A 17,500-nucleotide genomic window follows, 5' to 3' on the forward strand; every position below is an offset into this window, starting at 1 on the left:
GGGGGGGGGGGGGGGGGGGAGTAAGAAGGTTTTTTTTTTTTTTTTTTTTTTTTTTTTTTTTTTTTGGGGGGGGGGGGGGGGGGGGGCAGAATCAGCGAGGCATTTGACTTCTTATCCAGTGGTCAGGGTCCAATTACCCCGTTTCAAAATTAAAATCAAAATCAAGAACACTTTATTAATCCACATGCAAATTAATAGCTGACGATAGACTAACCCCCCTCCTCCCCCGCACACACACTTACTCATGTTAAGACAATAGGGTATTGCACAACAATATTTATAAATGAAAACATCCAACAAAAAAGGGTATATATTACTAAAAATGACATGCTTGCACGCACGCACGCACGCACGCACACACACACACACACACACATACACAACACACACACACACACACACACACACACACACACACACACACACACACGTTAAGACCATAAGGTATTGTACAAGAATACAGTACTAAAAACATCAAGGGAATAAATCGTATATATAAGTAAAATGCACACACACACACACACACACACACACACACACACACACACACACACACACACACACACACATGGATGTAGGCACGTATGCATGCACATAACATATGTCACGCCAATAAAACTAGTACATTAACATTAAGATACATGAAATCCAAGTAAAATAAGAAAATATTTAAAAATCACTTCCGATCACACACACACACAGAAATGCTTGCCCGTGCTCACCCGCTCAGTCCCACATGCACGCATAATGTCTGCTCCCATGCACTCGTCTGCTGGTGAAGTTCAGGTGTTGCAGTGGCGAGGGGGGCTTGGGGTGGGTGGGAGGGTTCACTCATGAGTTAGTGTATTGGATGTTTTGATTGTCTTCGCGAATGGCTGTAGGGATGAATGAATTAATGTAGCGAGATGTTCTTGCGACACGGTGTTGTGTCCTTACTCCACCCAGTTGTGAACGGGTACCTGACTACTGATATAGTGGAGTGATAGCCTAGAGGTAACGCGTCCGCCTAGGAAGCGAGAGAATCCGAGCGCGCTGGTTCGAGCCACGGCTGAGCAGCCGAAATTCCCTCCCGTCTCCCCTCCCCCCTCCAGTAGACCTTGTGTGGTGGTCTGGACGCTAGTCATTCGGATGAGACGATAAACCGAGGTCCCGTATACAGCATGCACTTAGCGCAGTTAAAAAAGAACCCACGGTAACGAAAGGGTTGTTTCTGGCAAAGTTCTGTAGAAAAAAAAATCCACTTCGATAGGAAAAACAAATAAAACTACACGCAGGAAAAATACAACAAAAAAATTCGGTGGAGCTGTAGTGTAGCGACGCGCTCTCCCTGGGGGAGAGCAGCACGAATTTCACACAGAGAAATCTGTTGTGATGAAAAGAAATACAAATACTGTTTTGGGTGAAGGTAAAAACGGCGGAAGGAGAGGATAGGGCCCCGCTATACCTATGCCGAGCCCTAGATACTGTGGCTATGAATTTCACGTCCCCGGCAAGGGGTTATGTGACCGCCGTTTACGTTTTAATCTTATTGTTCTTGGTATTGGTGGCTGTAGTGGTGTTACCGTAGTTTGATGATGACGATGATGATACCAGCGTTAGTCCTAAAGTCCCTTGTTTCTTGTAATAAAAGAAACAGTTATTCTGAAAATGGTGGTGACTCTAAAGCTTGAATTATACACTGACGCGAATAGATTCTGGAATAAATGTGTTGGTTATATATGCAAGGAAAACAAGAATGCCGTAGCCATCAGCCATGCGATCGGCGAGGAGATCTGAATAATTCGAATTTAAACTTCCTGATATTTACATGACTGCACTGACGACCATTGATCTGCTGGATGAATAAACGATTAGGGAAAGCTCGCATGAACACGACCAGAGCCATTCCATGGTAATGAACTGGTTGTTTAGAGAAAACACCTGGACAAAACGTGAATAGGTTTTAACCATGGTTCACTTAAAAAAAAAAAAAAAAAAAAAAGAAGAGAAAAATAAAGAAGTCCTTGTGGAAGATACTGTGACGTTGGATTTTTATGGTTGACAAGGTACAGATCCTGTATTTGGCAGCTAATGTCTGGAATGTTTGTTCGTTAGCAAACATAGCTAGAAAATGTTTGCTTGGTAGTTAATATAGGGAGTGTTTTATTTTGGTAGTTAAACGTTGAGAACGTTTGCATGGTAGCTAACGCTGGGTAGTGTTTGCTTGGTAATTAACGTTGGGAGTGTGTGGTTGGTAGTTGACGTCGAGAGTGTTTCCTTGGTTGATAACATGTTAACGTTAGGAGTGTTTGCTTGGGAAGTTAACGTTGGGAGTGTTTGCTTGGTAGGTAACGTTGACAATATTTGTTTGGTAGTTAACATTGAGAATGTTTGCTTGGTAGCTAACGCTGGGAGTGTTTCCTTGGTAGTTAACGTTAGGAGTGTTTGCTTGGGAAGTTAACGTTGGGAGTGTTTGCTTGGTAGTTAACGTTGAGAATATTTGCTTGGTAGTTGACATTGAGAACGTTTGCATGGTAACTAACGCTGGTAGTGTTTGCTTGGTAATTAACGTTGGGAGTGTGTGGTTGGTAGTTGGCGTTGAGAGTGTTTCCTTGGTAGATAACATTGGGAGTGTTTCCTTGGTAGTTAACGTTAGGAGTGTTTGCTTGGGAAGTTAACGTTGGGAGTGTTTGCTTGGTAGTTAACGTTGAGAATATTTGCTTGGTAGTTAACATTGAGAATGTTTGCTTGGTAGCTAATATTGGGAGTGTTTGCTTGGTAGTTAATGTTGAGGATGTTTGCTTGGTATTTAACGCTCGGGGTGTTTGCTTGGTAGTTAACGTTGAGAGTATTTGCTTGGTAGTTAACGTTGACAATGTTTGCTTGGTAGTTAACATTGAGAATAGTTGCTTGGTAGCTAAAATTGGGAGTGTTTGCTTGGTAGTTAATGTTGAGGATGTTTTCTTGATATTTAACGGTCGGGGTGTTTGCTTGGTAGTTAACGTTGAGAGTGTTTGCTGGTAGTTAACGTTGAGAGTGTTTGCTTGGTAGTTCATATGGGATTGTATTGGTTGGTAGATAACGGTTGGAAGTGCTTGCTTGGTAGTTCATATTGGGAGTGTTTTGATTGGTAGTTAACGTTGGGAGTGTTTGCTTGTTAGTTAATGTTTGGGAATGTCTGCTTGGTAGTTAACATTGGGAGTGTTTGCTTGAGTAGTTAACGATGGGAGAGTTTGCTTGGCAGCTAACGTTGGGAGTGTTTGTTTGCTTGGTAGTTAATGCTGGGAGTGTTAACTTGGTAGCTAACGTTGGGAGTGTTTACTTGGTAGCTAACGTTGGAAGTGTTTGTTTGGAAGTTAACGTTGGGTGTGTTTGCTTGGTAATTAACGTTGGGAGTGTGCGGTTGGTAGTTGGCGTCGAGAGTGTTTCCTTGGTAGATAACATTGGGAGTGTTTCCTTGGTAGTTAACGTTAGGAGTGTTTGTTTGGGAAGTTAACGTTGGGAGTGTTTGCTTGGTAGTTAACGTTGAGAATATTTGCTTGGTAGTTAACATTGAGAATGTTTGCTTGGTAGCTAATATTGGGAGTGTTTGCTTGGTAGTTAATGTTGAGGATGTTTGCTTGGTATTTAACGTTGTGGGTGTTTGCTTGGTAGTTAACGTTGAAAGTAGTTGCTTGGTAGTTAACGTTGACAATGCTTGCTTGGTTTGCTTGGTAGTTAACGTTGGGTGTGTTTGCTTGGTAGGTAACGTTGAGAGTGTTTGCTGGTAGTTAACGTTGAGAGTGTTTGCTTGGTAGTTCATATGGGATTGTATTGGTTGGTAGATAACGGTTGGAAGTGCTTGCTTGGTAGTTCATATTAGGAGTGTTTTGGTTGGTAGTTAACGTTGGGAGTGTTTGCTTGGCAGCTAACGTTGGGAGTGTTTGTTTGCTCGGTAGTTAATGCTGGGAGTGTTTACTTGGTAGCTAACGTTGGGAGTGTTTACTTGGTAGCTAACGTTGGAAGTGTTTGTTTGGAAGTTAACGTTGGGGGTGTTTACTTGGTAGTTAACATTGAAAGCGTTTATTTGGTAGTTAACGTTGAGAATGTTTGCTTGGTAGCTAACGTTCAGTGTTTGCTTGCTAGTTAACGTGAGGAGTGCTTGCTAGGAAGTTAACTTTGGGAGTGTATGTTAGGTAATGAACGTTGGGAGTGTTTGCTTGGTAGCTAGCATTGGGAGTGTTTGCTAGACAGTTGACGTTGGGAGTGTTTGCTTGGTAGTTAACGTTGGGAGTGTTTACTTGGTAGCTAACGTTGGAAGTGTTTGTTTGGAAGTTAACGTTGAAGGTGTTTACTTGGTAGTTAACGTTGAAAGCGTTTATTTGGTAGCTAACGTTCAGAGTGTTTGCTTGCTAGTTAACGTGAGGAGTGCTTGCTAGGAAGTTAACTTTGGGAGTGTATGTTAGGTAATGAACGTTGGGAGTGTTTGCTTGGTAGCTAGCGTTGGGAGTGTTTGCTAGGTAGTTGACGTTGGGAGTGTTTGCTAGGTAGTTAACATTCGGAGTGTTTGCTAGGCAGTTGACTTTGGGAGTGTTTGCTTGGTAGTTAACGTAAGGAGTGTTTGCTTGGTAGCTAACGTTGGGGGGGTTATTGGTTGATAACCTTGTGCACGTTTGTGTGCTGGGTAATGTGGTGAACTAACTTTCTGAACGTTTGTCTAGTAGTTAAATTGTGAAGGTTACTTTGGTAGATAGTGTTTTGAATGTTTTCTTTAGCATCTAACATTGAAAACATTACAAGGGTAGCTAATGTAATGTGGACGTTTGGTTCGTCGCTACCGTTTGGAAGAAAAAAAAATACTCGAGAAACTAGTGTTGCGAACGTTTAACTTGTAAAACGATTGTTTGACAGCTAACGTTATGAACGTCTGTTGTGACCCTGAAAACAAAACAAAACAAAAAAACAACAAAAACAAAAACAAAAACAACAAACACACACACACACACACACACACACACACACACACACACACACACACACACAAACAAAACACAGAGGAAAGCCTATTAGGATCATCACGTTTTCCACTCAACGCCTGAAACTTGCCATCAATAACTGACCTACTTGTGCTTCGCTGTTTGTTTAAAAACAACAACAACAACAACAACAACAACAACAAATGTCTCCTGTTGTTGGTTAATGAGCGAATAAATCACGCACAGATAGATAATGAGCCCGAAACAGCAGCTATTTAGAGAAACTGGGAGGGTAGCCAAATGTCAGTCTGGTTGAAAAACATAAAGAGGACACGAACATCTGTAATGCCAATGACACTTCGGGAATGGTATTTTCGGAGTCTTCGTAATCTTATTTTCAGGAAAAAACAAAAAAACAAACAACCCCCCGAAAAAAAAGAAAGTGTGGAAAAATGATTAGTCTTGAGACAGGGTACGTACGTACTTTACAAACGATCTCGATTCTCTATTTTATAAATCGTTTTACGTGTTAGTTACTTACGTAATTAATCATATAGTAAGTTAGTTTTGGTTCAGCACCATTCGTTAAAAATGTAGTTTATGGGTACTGCAAAAAAAAAAAAAAAAAAAATGCTGGATTGATGACCTGACTCGCTTCGTAAAAGTCTGTGTCACGTTAATGAGATAATTATGTTTTTTTTTTCGCTTAGTGCCAGTCTGAATCTACCTCTTTTTCGTCACGTGCGTGTATGCTTATAGACATACAAAGAGCAGTGTAGAACGCAAGTACTTAAAGGAATTTTTTGTTTAATGTCCCGTCACACATATTGGTGATTGAAGACATTTTGTTAAAGTATTTATGAATACATTTGAGTATTGTCTCTGCCTGCCTGTTTTTCCGCCTGCCTGTCTGCCTGCCTGCCTGCCTGCCTGTCTGTCACCCTGCCTGTCTGTCTGTCTGTTTGTCTGTCTGCCTGCCTGTTTGTCTGCCTGTCTGTCTCTCTCTCCCTCTCTCTTTCTCCCCCCCCCCTCCCACCTCCCCCAATCTCTCTCACACTTTGACGGTAAATTGGAAACGACTGGATTTTGATCGGACTGAATTACGTTCTTGTCACAGCAGATTTCTCTGCGTAGAATTCGGGCGGGCTCTACTCGGAAAGATGGCTTCGTCGAAGCACAGTGCAGCGCGATCACACCCCCCCCCCCCCCCACCCCCAGCCCCCCCGCCCCCCACGCCCCCTCTCTTTCCCCACCCCCTGTCTGTTGAAATCATTGCGTTTATGTTGTGTTGTCAGTCCGGAAATAAAGAAAAGAAAGAAAGAAAAGGAAGGTTTTGTTTACAGGGGCCGGAATTCGTGTGTGAAGTATACTTTTCGTTTTGTTGTTTGAAGTATGGAATGTTAGGTGATCACTGACAATGCAGGCCAAATCGTGCGTGAAGTGTATTGTTTTTGTTACAAAAGTATGGAATGTTAGGTGATTACAATGCAGGCCATTTCGTGTGTGAAGTACACATTTTTGTTAGTAGAAGCATGGAGTGTTAGGTGATTACAATGTAGGCCAATTCGTGTGTGAAGAACACATTTTTGTTAGTAGAAGTATGTAATGTTGGGGGACTTCAGTGTGGGTAAAATCGTGTGTGAAGTATACTTTTTTTGTCATTAGAAGTATGGAATATTAGGTGATTACAGTGCAGGGCAATTCGTGTGTGAAGTGTACGGTTTTTGTTTTGTTATTAGAAGTATGGAATGTTAGGTAATTACAATGTAGAAAAAAAATGTGCTTTTTGTTATTAGAAACACACACACACACACACACACACACACACACACACACACACACACACACACACACACACACACACACACACACACACACACACACACACACACACACATCGTCGATAGAAATATAGAAAGAGATATATACGAGGGTCATTCAATAAATAAGGTGAATTTTTCGGTATAAGGACTTCTAATACAGATAGAAGCTTACTTTTTTTTCTTTTTTCTTTTTGTTTTACTTCTTTTTCACATGGATTTAATTTGTTTTGCAGATTAAAAAAAAACTTTGAGAGTTTTGGCGATTAACAAAGATGGCCGACCAAGAAGCATGCTCCAGGATTGAACAGCGGTCAGTTATCAAGTTTTTGGTTGCTGAAGGGTACAAACCAGTTGAAAATCATAGGAGAATCTCAACTGTGTATGGTGCCACATGTTTCAGCCGAAAAAATGTCTAAAAGTGGGCTAAATTGTTTAAAGAGAGGCACGAAGTTTGAAAGTGACGATGAAGTCAAAAGTGATGTGAGCGACTGGCTGAGACAGTCCAAAGATTTGTACGCTGAGGGAATACGGAAGCTTGTGCACAGATGGGAAAAGTGTGTGACAGTGCTGGGAGACTACGTTGAAAAAAAAAGAAAGAAAAAAGTAAGCTTCTATCTGTATTAGAAGTCCTTATACCGAAAAATTCACCTTATTTATTTAATGACCCTCGTATATAGAGAGAGACATAGACACAGAGAAACAGGGAGACAGAGAGATAGAGCAACAGAGGAGACAAAGGAGACTGTGCCTGTGGTGAGTAAGGGGGGGTTGGAGGTCGGGGGGATGGGGGTGGGGGGAAGATGGAGTGATGATGGGGGCGGGGGGGGATGGGGGGGGGGGGCTGAGGGGGGGGGGGGTCGTCGTGTGCTGCTGGCAGTCAGGTCATTAGCCTTCCCATGTAGCGGGAGGGGGGGGGGGGGGCAGCTTGCGTACATCATTCTGTCAGGCTTGGCCGTCAGTCCCCCCCCCCCCCCCCCCCCCACCCGGTCCGCCATCCCTCGACTCACACACCCTCTCCCTGATTTCTTGCATCCCTTCTGGCCATGTGTGCGTCACCTCGCCCATTCGATATACAGCAACAACAAGGAGGAGGAGAAGAAGAAGTAGAAGAAGAAGGAGGAGGAGGAGGATATGGATACGTGATGGGAGAGATAGAAAATAATGGGCAGAGCATCTCACATCTTAACTGTAGTAGACCTTCTGGTGTGTTGCTGTTGATGAGAGAGACCGAGTGTGGGGGAGACGGGCGGAGGGGGGGGGGGGGGTCACGTGTCTTGGGATGATGACGATGGTAGCCAATAATGTGGCTTAAATGTAAAGCCTGATTTCAACACAGGGTGAAGAAGGACGATGCGTCACAGAGATCTGGGCTCTCTTGGGCGCTTATGGACACAGCTCTCTTGGGCGTTTATGGACACAGCTCTTGGGCGCTTGTGGACACAGCTCTTGGGCTCTTATGGACACAGCTGTTGTTGGGCGCTTATGGACACAGCTCCAGGGCGCTTAATGACAAAGCTGTTGGGCGTTTATGGAGACAGCTGTTGTTGGGCGCTTATGGACACAGCTGTTCTTGGGCGCTTATGGACACAGCTCTTGGGCGCTTATGGAGATAGCTGTTGTTGGGCGCTTATGGACACAGCTGTTGTTGGGCGCTTATGGACACAGCTCTTGGGCGCTTATGGACACAGCTGTTGTTGGGCGCTTATGGACACAGCTCCTGGGCGCTTAATGACAAAGCTCTTGGGCGCTTATGGACACAGCTCTTGGGCGCTCTTGGGCGCTTATGGACATAGCTCTTGGGCGCTTATGGACACAGCTCTCTTGGGCGCTTATGGACACAGCTCTCTCTTGGGCGCTTATGGACACAGCTCTCTTGGGCGCTTATGGACACAGCTCTCTTGGGCGTTTATGGACACAGCTCTTGGGCGCTTTTGGACACAGCTCTTGGGCGCTTATGGACACAGCTCTCTTGGACGCTTATGGACACAGCTCTTGGGCGCTTATGGACACAGCTCTTGGGAGATTAAGGACACAGATTCTGGGCGCTAATGGACACAGATTTTGGGCGTTTATGGGCACAGCTCTATTGGGCGCTTATGGACACAGCTCTTGAGCGTTTATGGACACAGCTCTTGGGCGCTTATGGACACAGCTCTTGGGCGCTTATGGACACAGCTCTTGGGCGCTTATGGACACAGCTCCTGGGCGCTTATGGACACAGCTGTTGTTGGGCGCTTATGGACACAGCTCTTGGGCGCTTATGGACACAGCTCTTGGGCGTTTTTGGACACAGCTGTTGAGCGCTTATGGACGCAGCTGTCTGTTTTTCATTTCGCCAGATTTTTAAAATAGAAATAATGATAATCAGCATTTTAGGATAGATTGCTTATGTTTATTTGTTTACTAATTTATTTGTCCATTTATTGTGTAATCCTTTCCACTTTCACAGTTGTTTGTTTGGTTGTGTGTGTGTGTGTGTGTGTGTGTGTGTGTGTGTGTGTGTGTGTGTGTATGCGTGTGTAGTACACGCGCGCGAGCGAAGCGAGCGAGCGAACGTGCGTGCCGTACATTCTATTTTCAGACTTTTTAATTCTGTATGTATAAAATGACGGTCTCTGTCATCTGATAAGTGATTTTTGTTTTCCTTCCTCTTCTTAATGGTTTTTTTTTCAAGAAAATTTCTGTAACCTCTCAGAACCATCAGAACCAGCCCTTCTCTCTCTCTCTCTCTCTCTCTCTCTCTCTCTCTCTCTCTCTCTATTTCCCCACACCTTCTCTGTGTCTGTCTGTCTGTCTGTCTGTCTGTCTCTCCGACATGTTCCCACCTACATCCCACCCCCCCCCCCCCCCCTCCCCCACCCCGACCCCCACCCTCCTATCCAGCCCCGGACCATCCTCTCTGCTCCATCTTCTTCATCCATCGAAGCAAGGTCGCAACCAACAAATCATTCTGTCGACTTCACCCCCACCAGACCAGACCGCAGTACTGACTGCGCTCAACTAGACTCCGCCTTCCCTCGGTTGTCTTTTGCTGTGCTTTTTTTTACTTTGCCAGCTCTGATGGTGGTTTTTTGTTTGTTTGTTTGTTTGGTTGGTTTTTTTTGTGTTTTTTTTTTGCCTATTGTGTATTGTGTGTGTGTGTGTAGCTTTGAAATTTTTTAAAAATTTTCTTTTTAACGATTAAAAAAAAAAAAAAAAAAAATTGTAATCTGGGGATGACAAATTATTAAGTGGAAGGTATGAGATCCTCGGCACAGCCATGTCTTATTTGCCTTTAGGGAAGTTAATGGTTAAAGGAATGTTATGATCTATTTATTATTTATTTTACTTATTTATTTATTTATTTATTTATTTATTTATTTTTTTTTTTGTATGCTTATAGTTGACTTCATCAAGTTTTTGCGCATTATAAACATTATTATTATTAGTAGTAGTAGTTCTTTTTTTTATGTATTTATACATTATTTATTTATTTACTTATTTCTTTTTATTTTATTTTATTATTCTTCTTCTTTTGTTTAATTTTATTTATTTATTTTTTTATTATCTTTTTATTATTATTATTATTTTATTTATTTATTTTCATTTATTTTATTTTTATTTATTTATTATTATTGGGGGCCGGGGGGGGGGGGGCGGCCGGGAGGGAAGGGAGGGCAGGGGAGGGGAGGGGGGGTAGGGGGAGGTAATAAACCCAACACGAAATTTAGATCAAGAGAAGGGAGATGGGCTTCTCCAGATTTGACTTGTCCAAGACACGCCACCGCATGAACGTGTTTTTTTTTTTTTTTTTTTTTGTGTGTGTGTGTGTGTGTGTGTGTGTAATCTCTGTGCGGCGTCCCAATAACTCTCTTCTTCAGAGTTAAGGGAGAAGAAGGGATGTTGACTGCCACCAAGATTTGTTAAAACCTTCGGGCCACATGCCTGGGGTGAAATGGTCGACGGAGATTGACCACCAGTAAAGAGAGAGTTAACGAGGGGGACATGTCCAATAGTGTTACGTCCATGGAGACAGCACCAGGACGTCGACACGCTATCCCTGGACGAAACACGGGTGTGACCTGCAGGGTTGGATTATATGTACTGTCTTCTTCTTCTTCTTCTGCGTTCGTGGGCTGCAACTCCCACGTTCACTCGCATGTACACGAGTGGGCTTTTACGTGCATGACCGTTTTTACCCCGCCCTGTAGGCAGCCATACTCCGCTTTCGGGGGTGTGCATGCTGGGTATGTTCTTGTTTCCATAACCCACCGAACGCTGACATGGATTACAGGATCTTTAACGTGCGTATTTGATCTTCTGCTTGCATTTACACACGAAGGGGGTTCAGGCACTAGCAGGTCTGCACATATGTTGACCTGGGAGATCGTAAAAATCCCCATCCTTTACCCACCAGGCGCCGTCACCGTGATTCGAACCCGGGACCCTCAGATTGAAAGTCCAACGCTTTAACCACTCGGCTATTGCGCCCGTCGTATGTACTGTCAAAATGGAACGAGAAACCCGCCAGCACCTTTTGAACCCGAACTATCGCGCGAAATGAAGCCAGTTTTCGCTGTTTTATGTTTCAGACTTCTTCGTCGTCGTCGTCTAAGTTTTGCTAACTCTCTCTCCCTCTCCCCCTCTCTCTCTCTCTCTCTCTCTCTCTCTCTCTCTCTCTCTCTCTCTCTGTGTGTGTGTGTTTGCAAAACTGACATTCTGACATGGAAAGTAAAGAACAATATTGTTGGATCTTTTCATTTAAAAGTATATTTCAACCTGAAGCATATCTCAGAATCATTACGGGTAAGTAGCATAGAATAAATTATGCAAGACTTAAGATAAAAAAAAAACAACAACTCTAGGTTTTAATGCAAACAGGACATGGTTTGAACCTGGGACCTCCATACAATCACCAAGTCCTGTCTGTGGATGCCGGGTGGAGGACGAAAAACATTTTCTTTTTCAGTGTGAAGTGTATAATACTGTGCAAGAAAGATGTATATTCCTTAAAACAGACGTGGCAAAAATTCATGATGTTGTTACTGTTTTTTTATCATCTGATACCGAATTAATCATATTTAGATCGATTGCTAAAATTCATTGCAGACGCACAAACAATAAGACAAAGGTACATAAGTAAACATGGTATTAACAGCTTAGAAGGCGCTTAATCATAATCAATGCAGAAGTTGCTGTCTTATTTAGACAGAACAGAAAACTTAGCATTACATACATGAGTGTATGGTTGAGTCAGTCTGAGTTAGTTTTGATATATTCTTGAGCGAATGGTCGAGTCAGTACCCATTCATTTTGTCATTTTGTTATCATTATATTTTTGGTTTTTCTTTAGCTCCATTTCCTTGAGTTTTTGTCAGGGTGTGAGTTAAGTCTCTGCAACGATTGTATATTTTTCTTGGTTTCAGTTGACTGAATGGTTGTGAGAACAAAGAGAGTTTTTTTTGTTACCTTGAAGCAAAAAATATGTGAATTCATGTTGTTGCCCCCATGTCAAAAGACCTTTCTTGACAATTACAATAAATAATGCCAGTGTCCAGTCTCTCTCTCTCTCTCTCTCTGTGTGTGTGTGTGTGTGTGTGTGTGTGTGTGTGTGTGTGTGTGTGTGTGTGTGTGTGTGTGTGTGTGTGTGTGTGTGTGTGTGTGTGTGAGCAAGTGAAGTTAAGTCAAAGAGGTCTTTATTGTGATTGTCTCATGAATTCATTTACAATCAATTTATACACACACGCGCGTACCCCAGCGCAATCTATATTTCCACCAGTGCCTCTCTATTTCACTGCGATAAAAGCAAAAAAGAAAGAACGTGTTTCAATGTGTGTGTGTGTGTGGAGGGGGGGGGAGGTTCCTTCTTTGTCTTGTTTTTATTTATTTTTGTTACTGCGTTCATTTTGTTTGTCATTGCTTTTATCATTTGCTTTTTTTTTTTTTTTTTTTTTTTGGGGGGGGGGGGGGGGGGGGGGATGGGGGGGGGGGGTGTTTTTCTATTTCCTTTTTCCGTTTTTCCCGGGGCAGATCCATCACTGTAATCTGTGTGGGTCACAAAGGCAATCAATGAGAGAGAGCAGGCGATGGTTATCGATCACCTTGTAATGATGGTTATCGATCAACGTGTGATGATGGTTATCGATCACCGTGTAATGATGGTTATCGATCACCTTGTAATGATGGTTATCGATCACCATGTAATGATGGTAATCGATCACCTTGTAATGATGGTTATCAGTCACCATGCAATGATGGTTATCGGTCACCACGTAATGATGGTTATCAGTCACCGTGTAATGATGGTTATCGAGCACCGTCTAAATGATGGTTATCGTTCACCGTGAATGATGGTTATCGATCACCGTGTAATGATGGTTATCGATCACCGTGTAATGATGGTTATCGGTCACCGTGTAATGATGGTTATCGATCACCGTGTAATGATGGTTATCGATCACCGTGTAATGATGGTTATCGATCACCGTGTAATGATGGTTATCGATCACCGTGTAATGATGGTTATCGCTCACCGTGAAATAATGGTTATCGATCACCGTGTAATGATGGTTACCGATCACCGCGTAATGATGGTTATCGGTCACCTTGTAATAATGGTTATCGATCACCGTGTAATGATGGTTATCGATCACCGTGTAATGATGGTTATCGGTCACCGTGTAATGATGGTTATCGATCACCGTGTAATGATGGTTATCGATCACCGTGTAATGATGGTTATCGATCACCGTGTAATGATGGTTATCGGTCACCTTGTAATGGTGGTTATCGGTCACCGTGTAATGATGGTTATCGGTTTCAGTTTCAGTTTCAGTAGCTCAAGGAGGCGTCACTGCGTTCGGACAAAATCCATATATACGCTACACTACATCTGCCAAGCAGATGCCTGACCAGCAGCGTAACCCAACGCGCTTTGTCAGGCCTTGAGAGAGAGAGAGAAAAAAAAAAAAAAAAAAAAGGTTATCGAATTCCGTGTAATGATGGTTATCGATCACCGTGTAATGAAAGTTGTTTCCGTCCACGCAATTGCCTTTGCTGTTAAACGTCCTCCCCTCCCCTCCCCTCCCCTCCCCACACCCACGCCACTCCACCCCACCTCATCACCCAGTCCCCATCCTTCCTTCATTCCTTCCTTCCTTCCTTCCTTCCTTCCTTCCCACCCTGGCAGCTGTGTGGTTTCTCACCTCCTTTCCCCAATATCGAACTTCTGCTGTGAGAGGAGGATGAAACGAACGATTGAACGAACACACACACACACACGCGCGCGCGCGCACACACGCACGCACGCACACACACGCGCAGACACAGACACAGACACACACACGCACACGCGCACGGAACGCACGCACGCACACACACACAACACACACCACAACACAACACACAGCACACCACAACACACCACACCACACCACACCACAGCACACCACAACACACCACAACACAACACAACACAACACAACACAACACAACACCACTCAACACCACACCACACAACACAACACCATATCACACCACACACAACACACCACACGCCACACCACACCACACCACACACCACACCACACCACACCACACAACACACCACACACCACACAACATACCACACACACACCACACCACACACCACACCACACCACACACCACACCACGCCACACACCACCACCACACACACACACACACACACACACACAAAAACGTCGTGATGTTGTCAGTGCCATCAAAACACAGGAGCCAGGTGTCATTTTTATGTATGGGGGTATGTAGGGGAATCTTATAAGCGGTATACATGTTGTGACAAAAAAAGAGAAATGTAATACATTACAATAAACATGAACGGTGCCTGAAGCTGAAAAAAAAAAAAAAAAAAAATCCCCCAAAAATTCTTAACATGGAGAATTATGTTTTTTTGTTTCCCAGACAGGCGTATTCCACTGGCTTGTGACTCACATGGTGCGAACACCGACTGCGCCTGTAGCGATAAAAGGTGTAGAATTTCTCCCTCCAAGGTCAACACGTGTGTATAAACCTGCTTGTACCTGAACGTACCCCCCGTGTGTACAAGATCAGATAATATGCACTTTAACCCTTTCACCGCAAAGCTCGCATTTATGCACAGGCATGGTAGAGGACCCATGTCACTGAAAGGTGACCATTCATTGGTCTGTTATCCATGAACCTACTGCTCTTAATGTTCGGTGGTAGGATAGGCCATATTTTCTATACATCGCAGTGGGAATCCCCAGCTATTCTTAGCCACTGTCTTTTCTGTGTTCATACCACAAAGGAATTTTGTACTCCAAATTGACTGGCGGTGAAAGGGTTAATCACGCCCATACAAATGCCAGTGTTCGGCTGGTTGTATTCGATTCCGACGAACATAAGCAGCATACCTGGAGTGATGGCCTAGAGGTAACACGTCCGCCTAGGAAGCGAGAGAATCTGAGCGCGCTGGTTCGAATCACGGCTCAGCCGCCGATATTTTCTCCCCCTCCACTAAACCTTGAGTGGTGGTCTGGACGCTAGTCATTCGGATGAGACGATAAACCGAGGTCCCGTGTGCTAGCATGCACTTAGCGCACGTAAAAGAACCCACGGCAACAAAAGGGTTGTTCCTGGCAAAATTATGTAGAAAAAATCCACTTCGATAGGAAAAACAAATAAAACTGCACGCAGGAAAAAAAAAACAACAAAAAAACAAAAGAATGGGTGGCGCTGTAGTGTAGCGACGCGCTCTCCCAGGGGAGAGCAGCCCGAATTTCACACAGAGAAATCTGTTGTGATAAAAAGAAATACAGATACAAATACATACAAATACCTTCAACATGAATATGGAAAATGTCTTAACGACAAGGGGAAAAAAAAAAAAATCAGACGGTCATACATGTAATGACATCTCTTAGAAACCAGCGAAAAGTGGGACTCGTGACATCCACGTACGCAGTAGACGGAGAAAACATTTTCAATCCTCCATCAGCCCAGATCAAGTTACCACTTTCGTTTCCGGGAGAGAGAGAGAGAGAGAGAGAGAGAGAAATGTCCACTCGAAGCCGAACATAGCACCTAAGCGTCTGGACAATCTTTGTGTGTGTGTGTGTGTGTGTGTGTGTGTGTGTGTGAGTGTGTGTGTGTGTGTGTGGGGGGGGGGGGGGGGGGGGGGGTGGACGGGAGGGGGAAGAGAGAGAGAGAGAGAAAGAGAGAGAGAGACTTCGGTGATAAGGGGAAACAGGACCACCCCATCAAGAAGGTGGCGGACTTAAAGGTCAAGAGAATTTGGTTGCTGCAATTTCGCACTGACACTTGAAAAAAAACAACAACAAACAAACAACAACAACAACAACAAAACAAAACAAGTCGGGTGTTCGTTGGTCAAACGTGTTACCTTCCTTGATGTTTTAGAGTTTAGGATTTGTTTTGGGTATGTCCGCGTATTTGTTTGTCTTCTCTCTCTCTCTCTCTCTCTTTCTGTATATATATATATATATATATATATATCTGTGTGTGTGTGTGTGTGTGTGTGTGTGTGTGTGTGTGTGTGTGTGTGTGTGTGTGTGTGTGTGTGTGTGAAATTTGAAGAAAAAAAAACCGAAGGTAATAGATATTCGTGTGGACCATACTGCTCGAATTCAGGACTCTTTCTGATTGGAAAGTTTCTTTTGAAACCTCACACTGACAACACCAATATATTTCCCAGCAGAAGCCTAGATGTATGCACAGTGCGCCTGCGCGCGCGAGCAAGCACACACACACACACACACACACACACACACACACACACACACACACACACAACGTTAAAGAAAAAGGGAAACAAAATGCTGAGGGACAGAGAGAAAGAAATGGAAGAGAGAAAGCGATACCCTGAGAAAAACAAATCCTGCTGCAGTGCTGATGACACAGTCTGATAAGAATGGTGTTGATGGTGCTTGCAAGTGTGTGTGTGTGTGTGTGTGTGTGTGTGTGTGTGTGTGTGTGTGTGTGATTCTTTCTGAGAAAAAACCCCTCGAATACACGCACAGTATGTGTGTTTTGAAATGTAACATTTATTTCTCATGCCTTTCCCTTCACTTTATTGCATACTGTCCAGATCTCCGGTATGGAAAACCAACGTGATTATAGTGTGTTTTCTTTTTTCTTTATAAAGAAAACGACAACAATTTTCTATCTGTTAATGTCAATGAATAAAAAAAAGGGAGGGGGGGGGGGGGGGGGGGGGGGGGGGGTGACAAAAGAAACCCATTTTGGGAGGTGCTAATCAATTGTAAAGAATACCTCCCAATGTTGATGTACTCGCGCATTTTCAAGATTATTCTTTAATGTGTCATCAATAAACTTAAATCGACATGGCCTCAGTTCGTGACTTTTTATCCACATACTACAACTGATAGAATTCAAATGTTGTAAACAACATTTCACTCATACTGGATAACGAAAGGTTTTGATTGTTTTCAGATTTTTCAAACGATTCCTGGCTCCGACCCAGTTTTGAATCGCTGAGTCTAGAAACAGAACCCCAGAGTGGCAAAGAATCTTGTGCATGGTATCAAAGCAAATTCTATCCACTGCTATCAACCAAATCCGTCATGTTCTAATGCTCAATGCAAATCATTTTTTATTTTCACGTAAGGACAAAGCAACAATAGAGACGAAACAATAGAACGAGAAAAAAAAAAAAAATTTCGTTGATGCAAGGCCTTCTTCCCTTCTTCTACCAACCGCCATGACATCCCATTTCGCGGTGT

The sequence above is a fragment of the Babylonia areolata genome, chromosome 19 (genome assembly GCF_041734735.1).
Source record: "Babylonia areolata isolate BAREFJ2019XMU chromosome 19, ASM4173473v1, whole genome shotgun sequence".
Classification (NCBI taxonomy): domain Eukaryota; kingdom Metazoa; phylum Mollusca; class Gastropoda; order Neogastropoda; family Buccinidae; genus Babylonia; species Babylonia areolata.